Source organism: Limulus polyphemus, unplaced genomic scaffold, assembly GCF_000517525.1.
Source record: "Limulus polyphemus unplaced genomic scaffold, Limulus_polyphemus-2.1.2 Scaffold4314, whole genome shotgun sequence".
NCBI lineage: Eukaryota > Metazoa > Arthropoda > Merostomata > Xiphosura > Limulidae > Limulus > Limulus polyphemus.
The window spans coordinates 22,765-28,597 of NW_013669924.1; the positions used below are offsets into that span (position 1 = coordinate 22,765).

The following is a 5,833-nucleotide window of genomic DNA, read 5'->3' on the forward strand; positions in this document are numbered from 1 at the left end:
GTATGTAAGCCAAATAAAATTGTCAACGGAGATAAATTTATTGAAGTAAGTAAACGTTTTACTTACATTAGAAAATATTATAGTACAAAGAATAATATCGAAGGTTTGTTAACCAAATGTCGTTAGTCAAAGAAATGTATGTAAGCCAAATAAAATTGTCAACGGAGATAAATTTATTGAAGTAAGTAAACGTTTTACTTACATTAGAAAATATTATAGTACAAAGAATATATCGAAGGTTTGTTAACCAAATGTCGTTAGACAAAGAAAGCATATGTTATTTTATATTATTTCTGTCGTTGTTTGTGGCGTAAAGCTACTAGAATGAAGACTACTACTAGTTACCACCAACAACCAACTCTTGGGCTACTCCAATCGAACAGTGAGATTTGACTGTCAATCTTATAACGCCCCCAAGGCCCAAGCGATTTTATTGTTAATGTGGCCCTAACCACGGAACTTCGGAACTACAATTGTCTCTATTTACGTCATATAAGCTGAAAGGACGTGAGTTCGTGTTATAACACCACAAATCAAGTAATCGGCTCATCAGTTTTAATACGAAAGATATCATGTGATAAAATAAAATCCTCAGTGTTTTGAGTAAAATAGGTTGGTTAAATGAGCTGCTTAGGAGAGCCCCAAAGACAGAATAGGAGATCCCTAAGGACAGAGAGCTCTAAAGAAGTTTTCTTTAAATTTGTTTAGGTTTACTCTTAGCCTTTGATATGTTATAGTTGATTTTCCTATGCGTTGAAACTTTAGTGAGTTGATAAAGAAAAAATCGAACTTTCAAGTGAACTACACAACTTTAAAGAGGTTTGAACTAGCAAAAATGTTACCAGTTACAAACAAAAGATTGAAGTGTAATAGTAAAGGTAATGTGAGAGCGTTTGTCCTTCTCTCCGTTATTTAAATTTAGATAGTGGGACAAGGATACAGAATAACAGCACGCGCCTGATATATTTAGGGCCGGTTTTATTTCTTATCGAGTACAAGTTTCCACTCCATTTTCTGCTGCTCCACTTTGTTCATTCATGCTCTATATCCTTGAATAGGTGGCGCTGATGTAAAACCGTCGACACCATTGTGTAAATACCTGAAAAAACAAACACTTAAATGTTAAGTGTGAAATTCACCTACCGAGAACAAAACCTATATAAAACAGAAGTTAAAATGATTTTTTAAAACTACAGATCTTGTCATGTGAGTAACATGAGGAGAGGAAAAAAGTAAAGGGGATTTTGGTTTCTGAAATTTCCAATAAAAGAGTTCTAAAGACAGAATAGGAGGGTTCTAAAGACAGAATAGGAGGGTTCTAAAGACAGAATAAGAGAGTTCTAAAGACAGAATAGGAGGGTTCTAAAGACAGAATAGGAGAGCTTTAAAGACAGAATAGGAGGGTTCTAAAGACAGAATAAGAGAGCTCTAAAAACAGAATAGGAGAGCTCTAAAGACAGAAATAGGAGAGCTCTAAAGACAGAATAGGAGGGTTCTAAAGACAGAATAAGAGAGCTCTAAAAACAGAATAGGAGCTCTAAAGACAGAATAGGAGGGTTCTAAAGACAGAATAGGAGGGTTCTAAAGACAGAATAGGAGGGTTCTAAAGACAGAATAGGAGAACTCTAAAGACAGAATAGGAGAGCTCTAAAGACAGAATAGGAGGGTCTAAAGACATAATAGGAGAGCTCTAAAGACAGAATAGGAGGGTTCTAAAGACAGAATAAGAGAGCTCTAAAGACAGAATAGGAGAGCTCTAGTGCACCAAAAGCTAGGAGATTACACTTCACTAAAAGCTTTTTACACCGACATCAAAAAGGGGTGAATCTGCTGATCCCAGGAAACGATGCAGAAAATCTCATACACTGTCGGACAGACATGTAGAAGTTGTGGCCACCGGATGTAGATAGTAAATATCCCATTTCGGATTGTGTTGATTTACATTTTAAAATGGCTAGTTCAAGCTCAGAAACTGTCATGCTGAAATTATAGAGAGTAAAAAATAGTTGAGTAGCTGCTTGTTGTTAGGCACAGTTAGGTAACTTTGTTTTGCCCGCCGCGGGTATCGAAACCCGATTTTTAGCGTCGTAAGCCTCCAGATTTAATTAACCACTGAGCCACTTGGGGGTGGGAGGTGGAGTGCAAGAATGAGAAATATTTCTTGTGAAGGTTCTTAAAGGGAACATATGTCCACTGATTGTATCTTTTTGTGGTGTGAATATTCACTATCGATCGCGAGCTTTCTGCACGTGCTGGGGTATAAATATGTAAACTTGTCTTTAAGATGTTTATGAAATCACCCTGACTCGGTTTATTTCCATGGGTTTTGACACACTGAAAAATATTGAGGCATCAGGAAAAGAATAATTCGAAGATATTAAACATATTTCATGGACTGGCGGTTCTATACTGGTAACAATCACGATCTAAAACCATCCAATTTCTTAGAACACTTCTCGTCACTCACTTGAACATAAGGCAGAGTTTTGTATCTTTTGATGTATTACAAGTCTTTATGTGAAACGGGACCTTGCGGTTCTTTAATATTTGAGGTTTAACTTAAATTTATTTTCGAAGTTCTTTCTTGGTGAAATTAACGTCTAGCTTAAGAGACTCTTGATGTTACACTCGAGGCATTGTTTTCTAACCAAAAACAAGCACGCGCCACTCGTGAAACGTTCTAACGTAAGATAAACACTATTCTAAGAAAATAAGTGTGGCGTATGACAGGCCTCGATGGGTGGGCTCAAAAATTCCGGAACGCGCTTTATAAAAAGAAAAGTGCAGGTTTGGGGTTGAAGTGTTATACCCCCCCCCCTCCCTCATTGAAGACAACACGCGTCTTTTCGCGCTTAAAACACTGTAATGTGAAAGAAAAAGTATGGCACCAAGGTTTGAAACGCTGTAATATAAAGCAAATAGCATGCATGCCACGGCGCTTTTCGGTTTAACGAACTGTTAAATTTTTATTTGAATAAACGTTATCCGAATACAGTTTCATACGCTGAAATCAAAAACATAAGACTGAAGTGAAATGAACACTTTGAAGCCTATATTATACAATCTCATATACTGACTGTGCAGCAACTCGCAATGAATGATAAGCCAACTGTAGAAACGCGAAGCGTACAACAATATTATAAACACGCGCGAAACGTCACGACAGTGTTCTAATCTCAGTATAATAACAAGAGTAATCGTCCTATTCATTACTTTATTGTCATTTCTCCAAAGAAATACAGATAAAACAGTTCACCAAGCCGAAAAGCGCCCGTGCCGCCACCAGGGACAGTGCTAACGTGTGGCAGACGGGGAACCTTTTCACTAGCGATCGCCAAGAGCTGCAAATTCTAATACAAATCATAAAAGAAAAATGTAGAGTTATATAATGTTAAACAACGATAGATTTGGTTGTATATTCCTGCCCATGTCTGTTGGGTTGTTTCCCTAACTGACAATTGACATGGGAGGAGTGTGAACTTAGTTGATAATATATTAGTTACAGACATGCCCCCCCCCCCCCGCCAGTGGCACAGCGGCATGTCTGCGGACTTACAACGCTAGAAACCGAGTTTCGATACCCGTGGTGGTCAGAGTACAGATAGCCCATTGTGTAGCTTTGTGCTTAACTTCAAACAAACAAAATACATACATGCTGAGATGTTCTTTATCAATACCTGGATGTAAAGAGTAATTTCGTTCCTCCTCCCCCCTCCCTCCACTAATACGTGGGGAGGTAGATACCTTAATTTATAGAATAACAAAACATCTATTTTGTCATTGTCAAGTATTTTAGGCAGCATGAACATTGTAGGGCTCAAATTTGTAAGGATTGATCCTGTTTTGTGCATGGGTCAAGTCCTGCCCTCTTTCTTGGATGGCATAACGTTTGGGTCTCTATATGGGCTGCCTCACACAACAAAAAAGTAGGAACAGCCCAATAGGTAATGTTGCTTTGAAGAAGAAGAAAACACAATCAACCTTTATGTTAAATTGGATTCGATAAGTTGTTTTATCATTCGCGTGTTATTTATAATAGTTGAGATATGAAATTCTCTGTTATATTAGTATTGTTTATGTAAATAACTGTAGATAATACAGTAGTTTGAAAGACTTGTTTAATCTCAAGCTTGGTATTAAAACCATCTTGTGATGTAGGTTTCAATAAAAGTTTGATGTGTAGTAGATGTTTTGTGTGCACTGCATGTATGGCACCTAAAAAGAAAATTGAAGGGGTTTGTGAGTTTCTCAGTAATTGCTTCCTTTCCTCTTTTGTTAAGATGGTTCCACCTTAAATTCTTTTGATTCTTGTCGACTCGACAAGGGTGTGACACTTTCTAAAATGAATTGTTGTTCCTACAAACAGGGCACATCATAATGTGTGTATTTAAAATCAGCAAGAAAATAAAGCTGAAACTCTGAGAAGCTAATTTCATCAAAAATGTATATCTTTGTAACTGGTTTGCTTTCAAAGTTGAACTACGTTATCGGAATGTTTTAGGAAACAAACTGCTAGGAAGAATTAACTTAATAAGTTAGTAAGTAGAATATGTTTGCCATTAAACACAAATTGATGAAAAAAATAACTTGCGAATTCTTCTTGGATGGATGAGATTAAAAATCAACAACCTCATGACTAGAATTTATTTTGACCATTAAGTGAAACACACTACCTGCTAAACGAGTATGACATTGTAACGTGGCATTTGACATGAGATCAAGAAAAAAATATTTTAACTTCTTAGCAAAAACATATTAAATATGTGTGGGTTCTCAAAAATTCATTAGTATCATTTATAGCAGGTGAAATGTTACAATCTCTGCAAAGAAAAAAATCTGTTTTATAAATTGTATAGAAATAATAGTCTTAGCACTCTTGCTTCTGAAAATAACACTGTAAAAGCTGTCTGAAAAGAATTAGGTATTGGTTTGTAGGAATGAAGAATTAAAGGTCACAAAACTTGTTTGATAAGTGAAACATTTCAAAAGGTCAAAGTTATCTATGGCAGATTATAGTTCAAGGTCACACTTGTTTTTTTATATGTGGCAATTTATGGGTGAATCTTACAAAGAATTTGTTTCATAAGTGGAACATTTTAGGTGAAAGTCACAGATATGTTGCTCTCTATGTGATATATTTCATAGGCAAGAAGTCATACTGGTTGAAAGGTCTAGATCATGAATGTGTAACAGGCTATAAGTCAGGATCACAGAGATGTTTTGATGTGTGACAGGCTATAAGTCAGGATCACAGAGATGTTTTGATGTGTGACAGGCTATAAGTCAAAAGTCAGGGTCACAGAGATGTTTTAATGTGTGACAAGCAAAAGTCAGGGTCACAGAGATGTTTTGATGTGTGACAGGCTATAAGTCCATAACTTCACTTCTTATAACTTAAGATAAAATGAAGTACTTTGTTGTATTTTTGTTTGTTATATAATGTGAGTTAATATGTTTGTAATACAGTAAACCACACCAAAATGGAGAATTTGTAAGGCTGTGATTTCTGTAAATAATAGATATAAACAGTGAAAATATCCCTTATTCATTCACTTTGTAATGAAGATAAAGATGAATGGTTGAAAAATGTAGCTTTGTAGCAGTCCTAACCATCAGTGTATTATGGTTAGAGCTGACATGACTGGAAAATGTAGCTTTGTAGCAGTCCTAAACATCAGTGTATTATGGTTAGAGCTGACATGGCTGGAAAATGTAGCTTTGTAGCAGTCCTAACCATCAGTGTATTATGGTTAGAGCTGACATGACTGGAAAATGTAGCTTTGTAGCAGTCCTAACCATCAGTGTATTATGGTTAGAGCTGACATAGCTGGGA

The 5,833-nt window shown here is 36.2% G+C and overlaps 1 long non-coding RNA gene across 1 annotated transcript; it reads right to left on the bottom strand.

Moving 5' to 3' along the window:
• Positions 1-961: 961 nt before the first annotated feature.
• On the bottom strand, positions 962-2,692 carry LOC111088730. The gene is made up of 2 exons (XR_002613158.1): positions 1,811-2,692; positions 962-1,099 (listed from the first exon to the last, which is right to left on the bottom strand). It is a non-coding gene; the product is annotated as an uncharacterized LOC111088730 (long non-coding RNA).
• Between the last annotated feature and the right edge of the window lie 3,141 nt (positions 2,693-5,833).